Genomic DNA, 17,764 nt, shown 5'->3' with positions numbered 1-17,764 from the left:
TACAATCTCTCCAACCTAAGTACATGTTGGGGCAAGAGAGAAATGATGCGGCCTTTGTGTATCACATCAGGAGTTGCTGGAGGCAAAACCATCTCACTCCTGATGCTGCCAAACCAGTCTGGCAGGTTCTCCACCTTAAAGTCCTAACTGTCCCTTTGTAATTCCTAAGTATCTGGCACATCACCAAATCTCCACCTACCTGCCTTAGCATTCCTTTATGACTCTCATCGGAATAAGCATGATGATGTTTATTTTTATTTTTAAAAGTTATTTATTTTTGGCTGCGTTGGGTCTTCGATGCTGTGCGCAGGCTTTCTCTAGTTGCGGTGAGCGGGGGCTACTCTTCGTTGTGGCTTCTCATTGTTGTGGCTTCTCTTGTTGTGGGGCACGGGCTCTAGACGTGCAGGCTTCAGTAGTTGTGGCACGTGGGCTCAGTAGCTGTGGCTTGTGGGCTCTAGAGCTCAGGCTCAGTAGTTGTGGTGCACGGGCTTAGTTGCTCCGCGGCATGTGGGATCTTCCCGGGCCAGGGCTCGAACCCGTGTCCCTTGCATTGCCAGGCAGATTCTTAACTACTGCGCCACCAGGGAAGCCCGATGATGTTTATTAAATGGTGATTTTTTTTTTTTTACTCCGTCATTTCTTCTTCAGTTTTCAGTCAACAATCGACTATAAAAGAACATTTCTTTCTCCCTCATTTATTCATTTATTTATTTATATCATATGGACTCATGGATTCCAATTTTACTCAATAACTTGTAATCCATTACTACCATATTTACTTATATTGCCTGGACCCATGCATTTCTATTTTATTTAATTAATTGTAGTTAGTTACTATCATCATTAATTTCATGCACAAATTATCCCAAATTTGGGCAGCGCCAGACTCTGGGATCCGTGCCACCTGGCGCCCACCATTCCCACGGGAGAAGATGGGAAGCCCATGGGCTTGGTGGTGCAAGTGGAGTTCATAGGCCGCAGCCGCAGCCGCAGCATCGGAGCTGGAGGCTGCCACAGCCCCAAGGGCCCCCAGCTGGTGGGGGGGGGGGAGGGCTGTGAGGGCTTCTCTGATACTGGCTCGAACAACTCTACTTGTCGTCAGGCACCACGGAGGAGGAGCTCCTGCAAGCTGGACGAGCAGCTGGACATCCTGGCGCTGATGGTGGTGAAGATGAAGGAGATGAAGGGCAGCATCCTCACCTGTGTCTCACTGAGGCCAAGCTCCGTGAAGAACTCCTCGAGAGGGATCGGCTGCTGGCTATGGCTGTCATCCGCAAAAAGCACAGGATGTGAACAAGTCCCATTTCGGCCTTCGGAACTCCCAGACACCTAGCAGCTTAGTGGGGACCTTAGGCCGCCGCTGTTGAACTCTCTCATACTCCTGGGGCACTGGTTGAGAGTACTGAGGCTTAGGGCAGTTGGGCTCTTGCTGGTGACCTGGCACCCTCTCTTGTTTCCTCCTGAAGCAAGCTCCTGAAGTCTGGGATCTCAGACTCTGCACCGGTGACACCAGCAATTATGACTTTGTCTACCCCTCCCCACCTTCACCCCCACCCCCAAATTTACGTTGCAGGTTCTGGTGAAGCAGAGGCTTCAGAACCATTGAACTTGAAACTTATCCCCTACGGATGCAGGCAGGATGCCCAAGGACTATGGGTTTGGGAAGACGACACCTTGAGTTTGGCCAGTAATCAGAACTATTCCACGTGTAGTGATAAGAGATCCAAGTAACATCAGTTCTACTTTTTGTGCTTTTCCTTCCCACGTGCAGCCTGTGCTTCTGATAGGGACTGGCAGATCTGTGCCTCTCCCTCCTAGGACCTCCCTCCCAGGAGGCCATCTACAAGGCAATCTATGGGATCTCGTGGAGATCCAGCTTGCCAGGGACGTAAATCTATCCTGTTATGTTTGCTACAAATTCTATTTTCTGCACAATTAGTCAGATTAAAGTTTTCACTATGTTTGTTTGGCAAAATGAATTAAACAGAAAGTAAGGTTGAAAAAAATTATCCCAAATTTGGCAAATGAGAAAGTGCTCCAAGCTGGTTCCTGTGTCCTTTTGCAATGTCTACAACATTATTTGATTACTTTCTGGTACAAGAGGTAATTCAGGCTCAATTTGTACTTTTCCTGACTCAGCCCAGGAATCAACCATTTCTTCAAGAGCCTCTGGCTTCTTTTTTTTTTTTTTTAATAAATTTATTTATTTTATTTATGGCTGCGTTGGGTCTTCATTCCTGTCTGTGGGCTTTCTCTAGTTGCAGTGAGCGGGGGCTACTCTTCATTGCAGTGCGTGGGCTTCTTATTACGGTGGCTTCTCTTGTTGCGCAGCACAGGCTCTAGGCTTCAGTAGTTGTGGCTCGAGGGTTCTAGAGCGCAGACTCAGTAGTTGTGGCTCATGGGCTTAGTTGTTCCACGCATGTGGGATCTTCCCGGATCAGGGCTCAAACCAGTGTCCCCTGCATTGGCAGGCGGATTCTTAACCACTGTGCCACCAGGGAAGCCCTCTCTGGCTTCTTTTAACAAAGGGCAGTATGTGGAAACCAAGACCTGGGTGCCAGATATCTTCATTGCTACAATGATGCCATCGTTCCTAGGCCTTCTCAGCAAATAGAGCTAGGAAATATATGAATGTATATATGTATACACATACATACACACACACACACACACACACACACACACACTGTTCCAGTTACTATAGCCACCTAACATACCACCCCAAAACTTGGTGTAAAACAACCATTTTATTATGCTTATGGAATACTGTGTCAGAAAGGACACTGTAAGGATGGCTTGTCTTTGCTCAGTGATGTCTGGGTCCTTATCTGGGGAGACTTGAAGGCTGAGGGTGACTTAACCACTGAGAGCTGGGATCATCTGGAGGCATCTTCTGTCACATTTCTGGCAGTTGATGGTAGCCGTCAGCTGGCTCTCTGCTGGGGATGTTGGCCAGAACACCTGCACTTGTCCTCTCCATGTAGCATGAGCTTTTTCACAGCATGGCAACCTTGAGATAGTTAAGATTCTTACATGGCACTCATGGCTCCAAGAGCATGTTGAAATGAGTAAGGCAGAAGCTGTATAATCTTTTCTGAGCTAGCCTCAGAAATCATGCAGTATGACTTCTGCTGCATTCTGTTGGTTATAAGACAGTTACAAACATGTTTAGATTTAAGGGGAGGAGGTATGGACCTCATAACCCACTTCTTTTTTAAAATTATTTTATTGAAGTATAGTTGATTTACAAAGTTGTGTTAATTTCGTTATACATATATATATTCTTTTTCATATTCTTTTCCATTATGGTTTATCACAGGATATTGAATATCGTTCCCTGTGCTATACAGTAGGACCTTGTTGTTTATCCATTCTATATATAATAGTTTGCATCTGCTCATCCCAAACTCCCAATCCTCCCCTCCCCCATCCCCCCATCCTTGGCAACCACAAGTCTGTTCTCTATGTCTGTGAGTCTATAAACCAACCTCTTGACAGAAGAAATGGAAAGAGTTCAAGACAAAGTAGTAGATGAGAAAGACAACAAGAGTACAGCCAGTCCTTTCAAAGAATTTTGCCATAAAGGGAAGGAAAGAAATGCAGCATAATGTAGAAAGAAATGTGGGCTCAGAGGAAGGATATTTAAAATGGGCATATTTTGGTATTTTTATATGCTGATAGGAATGACAAAGTAGACAGGGACAGGGACCAAGGAGTGCAATTGTAGGAGTGATGCTCTTGACTGAGAAGGACTGGGATTCAGTGCACAAGTGGAGGGGGTGATCCTAGATAGACACATTTGTGATGCCTGGAGGGAGACAGAGTCTAAGGGCAGAAATGTAGGAGAAGGTGGGAAGTGGAAAAAGAAGTTCTTTTCTGTTGTCCCTGGTTTTCAGTGAACTAGGAAGTAATGTCATCAGCTGGGCATGAGGGAGTTGATTTGAGGAGAGAAAAGAAGGTGCCCCAGGGCAAGAATAAAAATGGAGGCTCACATATCATAGGTCTAAATTTTTTAAAGTTAATCATCAAGCTAATAAACTGTTAGGTATGTTCTTTACTCTTACTTTACCAAGTCTACTTTCATAACAACAAAAGAATGTGTGTAAAGCAACACAGCTGGAAAAAATATCAAAATGACTACATTTAATTATTATCGCATGTATCTAGGTATTCTTTTGGTGGACCAGATATGGCTGGATGAGTAACAAAATAAAGATGTGCATTACTGGAGAAAGAATAGTCTCTTCAATAAATGATGCTGGGAAAACTGGACAGCCAACATGCAAAAAAAAAAAAAAAGAGAGAGAGAGAGACTAGACCACTACCTCACACCATTTACAAAAATCAACTCAAAATGGATTAAAGACTTGAATGTAAGACCTGAAACCATACAACTCCTGGAAAAAAACATACACAGTATGCTCTTTGACATCGATTGTAGCAATATCTTTCCGGATATGTCTCCACAGGCAAGGGAAACAAAAGCAAAAATAAACAAAGGAGACTATATCAAGTTAAAAAGCTTCTGCACAGCAAAGGAAACCATCAACAAAATGAAAGGACAACCTACCGAATGGGAGAAGATATTTACAAATCATATATCTGATAAGGCCTTAAAATCTAAAATATATAAAGAACTCATACAACTCAAAAACTACTTGATTTTTTTACATGGGCAGAGGAGCCAAATAGACATTTTTCAAAAGAAGACACACTGATGGCCGATAGGCACATGAAAAAGATGTTCTACATCACTAATTATTAGGGAAATGCAAATCAAAATCACAAGATATAATCTCATGCCTGTCAGAATGGCTATTATCAAAAAGGCAAGAAATAACAAGTGTTGATGAGGATGTGGAGGAGAAAAGGAACTCTTGTACATCGTTGGTGGGAATGTAAACTGCTACAGCCACTGTGGAAAACAGCATGGAGATTCCTCAGAAAATTAAGAATAGAATTTCCATATGACCCAGCTATTCCACTTTTGGGTTTTATCCCCAAAATATGAAAACACTAATTAAAAGAAATATGCACCCCTGTGTTTATTGCAGCATCATTTACAACAGCTACTCTATGGAAACAACCTAAGTGCCCACTGGCAGATGAAAGGATAAATAAGATGTGGTGTATGTATATTAAATGGAATACTATGCAGCCATAAAAAGATTAAATCTTGACATTTGAGACAATATGGACGGATCTTGAGGGTATTCCACTAAGTGAAATAAGTCAGATGGAGAAAGACAAATACTGTATGATTTCACTCATATGTGGAATTAAAAAAAAAAAATGAATAAATAAATGAACAAACCAAAACAAACAAAAACAAACACGTAGATACAGAGAACAGAGCAGTGGCTACCAGAGGTGAAGGGATGAGGGGAGGGTGAAGAGGTAAAGGTGGTCAACTTTATGGTGATGGATGGAAACAAAATTTTTGGTGGTGAGCACACTATAGTGTAAACATAAGTAGAAGTATAATGTTGTACACATGAAACTTATGTTATAAACCAATGTTACCTCAATTTAAAAGAGACATGCATTATTTACAAGTTAATAAATATATATTTCAAACCATTTTTCTTATCTTCATTTTTGCAAAGTCACTAATTATGTTGTTATAACTGAGATTTTCATATAATCTATGTTCTATTAACAGTAATGGGCTAAAGAATTTAAAAGTTAAATGCAGGACTTCCCTGGTGGCACAGTGGATAAGAATCCGCCTGCCAATGCAGGGGACACAGGTTCAAGCCCGGGTCAGGGAAGATCCCACATGCCGTGGAGCAACTAAGCCCATGAGCCACAACTACTGAGCCCACGTGCCACAACTACTGAGCCCACGTACCACAACTACTGAAGCTCACGTAACTAGAGCCCATGCTCCGCAACAAGAGAAGCCACCACAATGAGAAGCCTGCACACTGCAATGAAGAGTAGCTCCTGCTTGCCACAACTAGAGAAAGCCTGCACGCAACAACGAAGACCCAACGCAGCCAAAAATTAATTAGTTAATTAAAAATAAAATAAAACTTAAATGCAACTGACTTCAAACTTTACATAATTTGAATATATTTTCATGAAGACATATAATGAAGTTAATGTAAAATTAAAATTATTATCATGCTTTCAAATGTTATTTTTCTAATATTTAAATCATCTATTAAAATTGAAGTGTAAATTGCAAATTATACTGAATAAATATTAAAAGTTATTTATAGAAAGCTGCCATTTGAAGGGAGGGCTTCCCTGGTGGCGCAGTGGTTAAGAATCTGCCTGCCAATGCAGGGGACACAGGTTTGAGCCCTGGTCCAGGGAGATCCCACATGCCACGGAGCAACTAAGCCCATGCGCCACAACTACTGAGGCTGCACTCTAGAGTCCGTGAGCCACAACTACTGAGCCCACGTGCCACAACTACTGAAGCCTGCATGCCTAGAGCCCGTGCTCACAACAAGAGAAGCCACTGCAATGAGAAGCCTGCGCACCACAAGGAAGAGTAGCCCCCCACTCGCTGCAACTAGAGAAAGCCCACGAGCAGCAGCAAAGACCCAACACAGCCAAAAATAAAATAAAATTAATTAATTAATTAAAAAAAAGAAAGCTGCCAGTTGAAAATTTAACTTTTTGAAATTTTAATTAAATCCTATGAAATATTTTTATAAAAATAAAACTATTCAAGTATTAGATGCCTATTTAGTTGCCAGTGTAACTTCATGTGCCATATTTGTTATACATACATATGCATATATACAAATTGAAGAGTAATATTAATTGTTTAGTACAGGAACATGTTCCTCAGCCACTGTGGTCAACTGTGACCCTACTGGGAAAGGATACATCATTATGTAAGAAGGTACTACATTCATACTGACTGAGAGAAGGTTTGACAAGTTAATTGATTTGTCTTTTCTGTTACTTAATCACTATCACTGCTAAATTCTCCCTGCATCCAAAACAAGTGGCCATCTGCAGGGTCAGCAACAGCAAAACCTATGAATCTTCACAGCATTTGGTCACCATCACCTTTTGTTTCAATGATAAAGGACAAGAGGCAAGGAGACACATTTCCTTGCAACTTGAATAGTGTTAATTATAACAGCAGATGTTTAGACTTATGGTCATGCTGTGTCTAGTAGGCTGCCTTCTAAAATGGCTCCCAGTGATCTCCACCTTCTGATGGTTATGCCCATATGTAATCCCCTCCCCTTGAGTGTGGACTGAATCTAGTGACTTGCTTCTTTTTCTAGTTGAGGCGAGCGGGGACTATTCTTTGTTGTGGTGCACGAGCTTCTCACTGTGGTGGCTTCTCTTGTGTTGCAGAGCACGGGCTCTAGGCGCATGGGCTTCAGTAGTTGTGGCCCACAGGCTCTAGTTGTGGCTTGCAGGCTCTAGAGCACAGCCTCAGTAGTTGTGGCACACAGGCTTAGTTGCTCCACAGCATGTGGGATCTTCCCAGACCAGGGCTTGAACCCATGTCCCCTGCATTGGCAGGCAGATTCTTAACCACTGCGCCACCAGAGAAGTCCCCTAGTGACTTGCTTCTATTGAATAGAATTTGGCAAAGAGTGACAGGATGTCAATTCTGAGATTAAAAGTCATGACTTTTGTCTTGTAGGCACTCTATTGCTGGCTTTGAAGAAGCAAGCTGCCACTTTGGAGCGGCCCACATGGCAAGAAACTGAGGATGGCCTCTGGGAAATAGCCAAAAAGAGACTGATACCTTCAGTCCGACAACCTTTAAGGAACTGCATCCTGCCAGCAATCCACGGAGCAAGGTTAGAATCAGGTCTTTCCCCAACTGAGCCTTCAGATGAGACCACTGGCAACACCCTGATTGCAGCTTCATGGGAGACCCTGAAGCAGAGGATCCAGCTAAGCTTCTCCCAGGTTTCTGACTGGCAGAAATCATGAAATAATGTGTGTTGTTTTGAGCTACTAGTTTGGGGGTAATTTTATATAACAAGAGATAATTAATACACTGTGCCAGAATTAAGTGTCAGATCCTTAGTAACAGAGATACCCCTATGTCCCTTCGAAATTGTTTGTGTGTGTTGACATGAGGTGTCGTCTTAAATGTGGGCTCAAGGCAGAGTCCCTTCTTGCCTGGGTGTACTAATAGTACCAGGACTAGTTCATTAGTCTTCAATTTTTTTGCTTGCATGTTCCCTAAAAACATTTTGGAAAACTATGTGACCTCCTGCATGTCTTTTACTTCATATCTAATTTATTTCCTTGTAAATTTAAATAACTACAAACAGTGTAAAAATTTTAGTATCTTATAAATATCAACATTTAAAAATAAGACTGTTTATATTACTGTTTTAAATGTAACCAATAGAACCTAAATGCCATAGCTTTTTTTTTTTTTTTTTTTGGCTGTGCCATGAGGCATGTGGGATCTTAGTTCCCCAACCAGAGATTGAACCCGTGCCCCCTGCAGTGGAAGAGCAGAATCTTAACCACTGGACCGCCAGTGAAGTCCCAATGCCATAGCTTTTTGATATTCAACATCATCCTTTTGAAAAACATATGAATAGGGACTTCTCAGGTGGTCTAGTGGTTGAGACTTCGCCTTCCAATGCAAAGTTACAGGTTCAATTCCTGATCGGAGAGCTAGGATCTCACATGCCTCAGGCCAAAAAAACAAAAAACATAAAACAGAAGCAATACTGTAAAAAATTCAATAAAGACTTTAAAAAGAAATGGATGGTCCACATCCAAAAACAAAATCTTAAAAAAAATACCAGATAGAACATATGAATAAACTCTTCTTCAACAGCTGGACATTTTACATTATTTACTTTTTCCTTGAATTCATATTTCGTTCACTTCCACTACATAATTTTTTCTTAATGTATTTTATATGTGAAAGTCTTGTATTTATCTTTCTATATTTCTCTGTAACAAAATATATTTTTTAAAATTAGTTCTTTTTAATTTCTTTTAACCATAATACTCTAAATGTTTAAACTTTTCTTTTGGATTGAACTATTAGCAACAAAGCAAATTGATCAAAATCACATAAATATATTATACATTTTGATAGCTATCAATAAACATATAAAATTTTATTCACAATGCGTCTTTTAATGGGTTTTTAGCTAGTTCTGTATTAAGGAAGAAGAAATCTGACTCCATATTAGATCTGTTCCTTTTACTTTTTTCTTTTATTTTAAAATTTTTATTTATTTATTTTTGGCTGCAGTGGGTCTCTTGCTGCGCACAGGCTTTCTCTAATTGTGGTGAGCGGTGGCTTCTCTTGTTGCAGAGCACGAGCTCTAGGCACGTGGGCTTCAGTCGTTGCAGCATGCAGGCTCAGTAGTTGCGGCTCTTGGGCTCTAGAGCACAGGCTCAGTAGTTGTGGTGCATGGGCTTAGTTGCTCCACAGAATGTGGGATCTTCCAGGACCAGGGTTCGAACCTGTGTACCCTGCATTGGCAGGCGGCTTCTTAACCAGTGCGCCACCAGGTAAGTCCTCGTTTTACTTTAATCTTTATGCTCTGTTGCCTGTGCTTAGTCATGCTGGCTCTGCACCTTTTGTAAAAGAATGTTGCCTATAGCTTCAAGTATACAGGATAGCCTGACCTTGACCTGACCTGAACACAGAATAGTATTTGTCTTGTTGGAGGTTTAGAGGAACATCGTGACCTGTGAACTGACCTACCTGGACAGCTGCAAGAACAAACGATCCCACACCAAGAAGTTTGCAACAACTAACCACGCCACTCCCTCATCTTGCCTTTAAAAGGGCTTTGCTGGATTTCCCTGGCGGTCCAGTGGTAAAGACTCCACACTTGCTTCCACTATATGGGGCACGGGTTCAATACCTGGTCGGTGAACAAAGACCCCGCAAGCCCTACAGTGTGGCCAAAAAAAAAAAAAGAAAGAAAGAAAAAGAAAAAGGCTTTGCTTGAAAGCCTTTGGGGAGTTTGGGCTTTTTAAGGCATGAGCCACCTGTCTCTTTGCCTGGCCCTGCAATAAACCTTTCTCTGCTCCAGACTCTGACAACAACAACGTTCTGGTATTGTTTGGCCTCACTGTGCCTCAGGGGGCTTGCTTTAGGTAACAGTTCATGTATCATTGAAACGTAAGAATAGCATACCTGGAATGAGACAACCTTCAGTAACAATTCTCTCTCTATTTTTCTTTTCATCAGAATAAAAGCTGAGAGTTCTTGTTCACATAAATAAGTAAATGGGAATGGAAATACTTTTATTATAGCAATGACACTCACTTCTTTGAACTCCTTCTGAATTATATGCCAAAAATCACATAATAAGCCATCATTAAATGTATTTTAATGATATTCAAGCTGAAAACTCAATTAGATTCTCTATTAATTTTGTTGAAAGCAACGAATTGAAAACCACCTGACTTGCTAAAGGATTCATTACTCAATTATTAGAGTCATTTACTTTCAAAAACAATATTTCAAATATTTCAAATTAGGCTTCCCTGGTGGCGCAGTGGTTGAGAGTCCGCCTGCCGATGCAGGGGACATGGGTTCGTGCCCCAGTCCGGGAAGATCCCACATGCCATGGAGCGGCTGGGCCCATGAGCCATGGCCCCTGGGCCTGGCGCGTCCGGAGCCTGTGCTCCACAACGGGAGAGGTCACAACAGTGAGAGGCCCGCGTACCGCAAAAAAAAAAAAAAAAAAAATTTCAAATTGTACTTTAGTTTAGCAACTCAGATGTTTTTATATTTCCCCATCTTGGGAGAATGGCAAATGGGCAACGGCCTTAAAGAGGAGGAGAGAAATGAAAATATGCACAAAAGTTCACAGGTAAATCAGTTTTAGGAAAAGGATATACAGAAATAGAGAATGTGAAAATGGATACATTCATAACTGGCCATGTCCTCCTGTCCCTTTGTAGGACTTTGTGTATTCCTTGGAGTCTGCACACTCCAGGGTGAAGACCACTGGACTAGGGACATGTAGTATGATTGTCAGCCAGCACAAGGTGTACTTGAGACTTAACCAAAAATTCAAAATGAGACCAGTCAGCATGGTACGTGTTTTCCTTTCCCTCCAGATATGTTCAGCCACGTGCATGCAATGGCAGAGTTGGCAGAGAATTAGGACTTTGCCAAGAGTGCTGGGAAAGGATGAAGGAGCAAAGGAGTCAAGGCTGTATGCAAGGTAACATCAGGATTATTGGTGAAGTCCAGACAGGAAGATGAGTCCTAAAATTTCCAGTTCTTAAGGATGAACTCTCCCAGGGTAGCAAAATGAGAAAAGAAGGGGGCTCAAGCTTTGGACAGCTCCAATATTTAATGTCAGTGGGGCAGGAAGTAGATGGGCTCCAGGCTAGGCATTTACAACAGGCCTCCTGTTTGCATTTCCTGAAACAGGAGATAGGTGGGCTCCAGGATAGATATTTACAACCAGCCTCCTGTTTGCACTTCAAAATAGGAATAACAACAGAAACAGGGTGGGTACACTTTAAGATAACAGTCTTGGCGGGAACAGAGAGGGGCTAAACCCTGTTTGAGTAAAAGATCAAGAGGTCCTATATTTCCCATCTTTAGGGCAAAGGAGACACTGTACATGCACAGAAAGGCTCCTTGGGGGTCAAAAAGGAGGGGTCAACACCCCAGAATAGGTGATGCCAAGGGCCCCCATAGGCCTCTGGGCTGGAATCCATCTTGGAAAAAAGTTGTGCACACAAGTTGGGGAGGGTCCTAGGACAGGTCAGGTGTGGAAAAAGAAACCGGATAATTGGCCAAAGGTAAACAAAGACTGGGAAGAGCCACGCTGTATAAATGATTTAACTGACTCTTTACTCCTCCTCATTAGGGAGAACGCCCACACCCTTTCTCTCTGGGTGTGTTATCTCTGCCTTGCTTCTGTCTTAACTAAACTGTTTCTCTGTGTGCTCTCCCACTTGTGCTGTGTCTCTAATAATAAACTTCATACCTGTTTTTACAGTTTTTGTCTCCCTGAGAAATGCATTTTTCAGTGGAGGCAAGAGCCACAGAAAATTTACTTCTAGTCTCCAGCCCTTGCTGGTCTAGTGGCTAGGATTCCTGGTTTTCATCCAGGCTACCCAGGTTCAATTCCTCGGCAGGGAACTAAGATCTTGCTTCAAGCCACCACTCACTGCTGCTGCGTCTCCAAGATCACCAGGATAAAGAAGGCAATGGAGGTCAAGAGTGATCACAGAGGTGGATGTTAGAAAGTGTTGGGTCTTGGAGACCAAGGAAAGTGTCCCAAGAAAGTGGAAGTCCACTTATCTGGTGCTGGGGAAATCAAGTAAGAGGAGGTCTGGAAATTTATTGTATTTAGTTACATCCAAGTCATTGGGGGATTTAGGAGAGTAAGAGGCAGAAGCCCAACTGGAGTGGGTTGTGAAAAATGAGTGGGAGGTGGGGGATGGGAAAAGCCAATACTAACAATTCTTATTTGGAGGAGGACAATAGGATTATTCTTTATCCCTTTTATTGGTTTTCATTATAATGTTTACTGCAGTTTATTATATATATATATATACACACATATTGTCTTCTCTTCTTTATCTGTGGGTCTCCTTTCTCAAAACTGGAATCATAGGCTTCCCTGGTGGCGCAATGGTTGAGAGTCCGCCTGCCGATGCAGGGGACACGGGTTCGTGCCCCGGTCTGGGAAGATCCCACATGCCGCGGAGCGGCTGGGCCCGTGAGCCATGGCAGCTGAGCCTGTGCATGCGGAGCCTGTGCTCCGCAACGGGAGAGGCCACAACAGTGAGAGGCCCACGTACCGCAAAAAAAAACAAAAAACAAAAAGAAACTGGAATCAAAGCTCTATGAGGCTGGCAACCAACACTGTCTTGTCCAGTCTGTGCAGTATACTGGACACTGGAAATATTTTTGAATCAATTGATGAAAAAACCAATGCTAAACAAAAGGTTTACAGAAGTAGTCCATCCCCAAACAAAGATATATCTTGATCCAAGGACAAATTTGTGCTTCATTTCTTTGAACTTGAAAGAAATTTTAAGCTCTTTTGGTTAAATCTTGAGAATTGGACATTCAAGTTCCTCTCACCTCGTGCCGCAAACCTCCCTGAAATGGGATAAGAAAGGCACAAAGAGAACAGGGGAAGAGACAATATCAGACAGGAGAAGACAACATCTTAATTGGAAAACTGGTGGAGCTGAGAGAAGAGTGATTACTGACCTTGTCAATCCGAAAAAGCAAAACCTAAGGGTGAGAGCAGGAGCTGTGGGCAACAAGAAGCAATTCCTGAGGCAGAACTTCGGGAAGATGTAGGAATTTCACAGCTCTAGTTTCCCGTGAAAGCAGAGGTGCAAGGAGAGGATGGATTAAAAGTTTTTGAAGAAGCTGAGATACCTGCAGTTAATTCCCCCCACAGTTGGTAACCAGGCAACTCCCAGGCCAGCCCATCATGCTGAGAGAAGACTGGGGAAAGGCCAAACCAGACAGATTCTGGCCTTGGGGACACCAAGTCCAAATGAGCAGAGAGCAGGCTCCATACTGAACACAGGGGCCTTTAGTCAAGACCTATATCCCAAGCAGTGAACCACCAGCCCCCTTTCCCCATTTGGTTCCCAGAAGACTGACAATCCACTCTCACCCCCCAGGAGGCAACTGACTCCCTCAAGAAAAAATACCCACAGGTATTGACGCTTGAATGTGATTCAAAAAATTTGCCATTCTGCGTGCAGGAAAGCGCGGAGTCCTAACCACTGTCCTGCCAGGGAATTTCCATGCTTCAAAAATTTAAAAGTCTGGATTCCCACTCAATTACCTTAAGGCCACTAGTTCCCACCTAGGTTCCAGAGTGGCCCACCAGCTTGTGGGTGTCTTGCTTTTAAATAGGAGTACTCAGGTCAGGACTGTATACTGTATTTGAGGGAGACTTTGGACATGAACAAAAAATCAAAATAAAAAGTTAAAAAGAGGCCAGTGGGCGGCGCCGGCGAGAGCTGACCCGTCGCAAGATGGCGGCAGCCATGTGGGCCGCAGGCCCCGGGCCGGTTTACATCCGGGCGGCCCGCGGTGGCGGCTGGCCCGTGGTCTCTCCTCGTGGTCACTCCCTCCGCCTCTCCCGCCTTGCCCGGGATGGATCTGCCCGTGGGCCTGGGCACGGCGGAGCCCAGCAACGTCCAGGTCTTCCTGACCAAGTTGTGGACCTTCGTGAGCAACGAAGACACGGACGTTCTGGAGCCCGAGCAGGAGCAGCGTCCACGTGCTCAACCAGGGCCCGTCTGCCAAGGAGGTGCCACCTAAGTCCTCCAAGCACAGCAGCACGGCCAGCTTCGTGGGGCAGCTCAACATGTGTGGCTTCCGGAAGGTGGTCCGCATTGAGCAGGGCAGCCTGGTCAAGCCAGAGGGGGACGACACCGAGTTCCAGCACCCGTGCTTCCTGCGCGGCCAGGAGCAGCCCCTGGTCAAGAGGAAAGTGACCAGCGTGTCCACTCTGCAGAGCGAGGACATAAAGATTCCCCAGGACAGGGTCACCAAGCTGCTGACCGACGTGCAGCAGATGAGGGGGAAGCAGGAGAGCATGGATTCCAAACTGCTGACCGTGAAGCAAGAAAACAAGGCCCTGTGGCGGAAGGTGGCTGGCCTGCAGCGGAAGCAGAAAGTCGTCAACAAGCTCATCCAGTTCCTCATCTTGCTGGTGCAGTGGAACTAGATCCTGGGGGTGAAGAGAAAGAACCCCCTGATGCTGTACGACAGCTATTCCATGCCCAGTACTCCCTGGAGCACATCCACAGCCTGGGCCCCTACTCGGCTCCGGCATGGCCTACAGCGGCTGCAGCTTCTGTTCCCCAGATGCTGTTGCCGGCTCGGGACCCTTCATCTCTGACATCACTGAGCTACCCCAGTAGCCCCTTGGCCTCTCCAGGAAGGAGCATAGACGACTAGAGGCCCCTGTCCAGTAGGACCCTGGTTCGAGTCAAGGAGGAGCCCCCCCAGCCCACCTCGGAGCCCCCGGGCAGAGGATGCTGGTCCCGGGCACCCGTCCACCATGGTGGATACGCCCCTGTCCCCAACCACCCTCATTGACTCCATCCTGTGGGAGAGCCTGCGCCGGCTGCCTCGGCCACACCCTTCACAGACGCGGGGGCGGAAGGGGGTGACCCGTCTCGCCCCTACACCCCATCCCTCCCAGAAGTGCCTCAGCATAGCCCGCCTGGACAATTTGACTCGCGCTCCACAGATGTCTGGGGTCGCCCGCTTCTTCCCCTGCCCCTCCTCCTCTCTGTGTGTTTGAGTCCAGCCAGGGGACCCAGCTCAGGGACCACTTGGACGCCATGGACTCCAACCTGGGCGACCTGCAGACCAAGCCGACTAGCCACGGCTTCAGCGTGGACACCAGTGCCCTGCCGGACCTGTTCGGCCCCTCGGTGACATTGCCTGACAGGAGTCTGCCTGACCTTGACAGCAGCCTGGCCCGCGAGACCCCCAGGCCTCGCGAGGCAGAGGGCAGCAGCCCTGACTTGGGGAAGCAGCTCCTGCTGGACGCGGGCTCCGTGGACGTGCGGGGCAGCGGTATGCCGGTGCTCTTTTTTTTTTTTTTTTTTTTTTGCGGTACGCGGGCCTCTCACTACTGTGGCCTCCCCCGTTGCGGAGCACAGGCTCCGGACGCGCAGGCTCAGCGGCCATGGCTCACGGGCCCAGCCGCTCCGCGGCATGTGGGATCTTCCCGGACCTCGCAGGAGGACGACCATGCCGACGACCCCACCATCTCCCTGCTGATGGGCTCTGAGCCCCCCAAAGCCAGGGACCCCACTGTCTCCTAGAGGCCCATGTCTGGGCATGGCCCCCCAGACCAAGGGTCCGGCCCCGTGTGCCAAGGTTTGCTTGGGGCTTCATAGCCACACTTGGACTGACTAGTACACGGGTGTTCATAGAACTATATTTTGGATTTTTACATGAGAAACCCCCTTTCCCCTTCCATAGAGATATACAGATACATACGAGAACGGACGGGTGGATGGACAGACGGACAAGACAGGCAGAGATCTAAGAACAACGGGCTCTGTCTGTGGCAAAAAACAAACAACAACAAAATACAGAGCAAACAGAGGCAGAGAGAAGACGGGAATGTCACATAAACTATAACAAACTTCCTCATAGATAAGCTAGAGTATCTCTGAAAGAAGAACAGGATGCTGTGAAACACCAGCAAGGAGGTGCTGTAAGATGATCAACAGTATATGAGAAATAAAACCTTAAGGCCCATTTTAAGATCCAGACTTTTCTTCTTATGAGGGAAAGAAGCTACTGGTATTTAAAAAACAACAGTTGGCATTATTATCCTTAGCTCAACCAACCAAAAATGGTATGTATCTTCTTTTTCTGTCTTGAAAATGAAGGGAGTCTCTAAAGAAAGAAATGTATCTTACTCTGAGAAATTACTGTTTGTTCTGGTTATTAAGGAATTGTATTGGTTTGACACTGCAATTAATTCACAAAGGAATTCTTCCTATTGAATAGATAACATACTGCAAAATCCCAAAGGGAGAAAGGTGCATCGCTTGTTTTCTCGTGTCCTGCAGCCACCTAGTTCACCTCTCAGGAGCCAACTCTTTCACTGGTTTCTCCTGCATCTTTCCAGATAGAGGCAATTTACTGTGAAGCCAACTATGCTTCTGCATCAGCGTCCTTTGCTTGCTTAGGACCCTCCCCAGGCCTTATACCGAATTTTGTATTTGTACTTTTTGTATTCTTTTTCTTAAAAAGGGCCACCAGAATTGTACAAGTTTCAGAGCCCCTCAAACCTGAATCTGCTAGCTTCCAGAGACGGTGTCTTCATATACAAGCATGTATTTGCATATATTCTATAAAAATACGTAAACAGTAGTATATCATATTCATTGTTCTCTGCCTTGCTTTTTTACACTTCATATCTTGAAATCAGTATTTACAAGAGTTGCCTCCTTTTTAACCATTGTGTTACATTCTATTGTAGGGATAATGGTACTTTTATGTAAACATTCATCTATTGATGAATAATTGAGTTATTTCCACTATTCTACCAATACACAGGGTGCTGCAATGAATAACCTTGTATGTAATTCACAGTCAGAGTGACCATACCTGCAGGTGTCTGGGGTAGTCCTTACTTGTAACAGTGCTCCCTTAGATTCTCAAAAATGTCCAGTGTAGATGTATATTCTTTGAAGGAGAATCACTAGATTAAAGAATATGTAAATATTTAACTTCAGTAGATATTATAAAATTGCTGTCTGTAGAGGTTGCACCGGTGCACCCTCCCATCAACGTGTGGACAGTACTAATTTCGTTCCCTGGCCCCTGCCAAATGAGAGTGTTATCAAACTTCTATATCTGTATCTATATGATGGGCAAGAAATAGTGTGTCATTGTTATTTTAATTTACTTCTAAAAGTTAGTGAAATTAAGTGTATTTCTATTTCAGTCAAGTGGTTGAAAATCTATTTGAATTTCCTTTCCTATAAATAATCTATGTCTTTGCTCATTTTCTATTGGTTGTCAATATTTTTCTTATTGATTTGAAAGAGATTTTTATATGTTGGGGAGTGCTGCCTGTTATTTAGAAATAACTTCGGGAAAGTAAAGGCTGGAGGTAAATATACACATACTTTATTTTAAACCATGCTTTTCAAACTGGTTTACACACATCCCAGGAAATACTTGTCAGTGTGGCAGGGAACAGAGTAGATGGTGTTTAATAGCATCAGCTCTGGAGCCAGACTGCCATGTTCATGTTCCAGTTCTGCCTCTTGCTAACTAAGTAACTTTGGACAAATCTTTTAAATTTCATTG

General features: G+C 44.4%; 1 pseudogene; it reads left to right on the top strand.

Annotated features, from left to right (window-relative positions):
• Positions 1–14,068: 14,068 nt before the first annotated feature.
• On the top strand, positions 14,069–15,904 carry LOC111178604 (heat shock factor protein 1-like; annotated as a pseudogene).
• Positions 15,905–17,764: the final 1,860 nt, after the last annotated feature.

This window comes from Delphinapterus leucas, chromosome 10 (genome assembly GCF_059928025.1).
Source record: "Delphinapterus leucas isolate spDelLeu-1000000601 "Yukka" chromosome 10, BTC_Dleu_Yukka2, whole genome shotgun sequence".
NCBI lineage: Eukaryota > Metazoa > Chordata > Mammalia > Artiodactyla > Monodontidae > Delphinapterus > Delphinapterus leucas.
The sequence above is the reverse complement of the archived record's forward strand: the minus strand, read 5'-3'. Positions and strand labels throughout refer to the sequence as shown.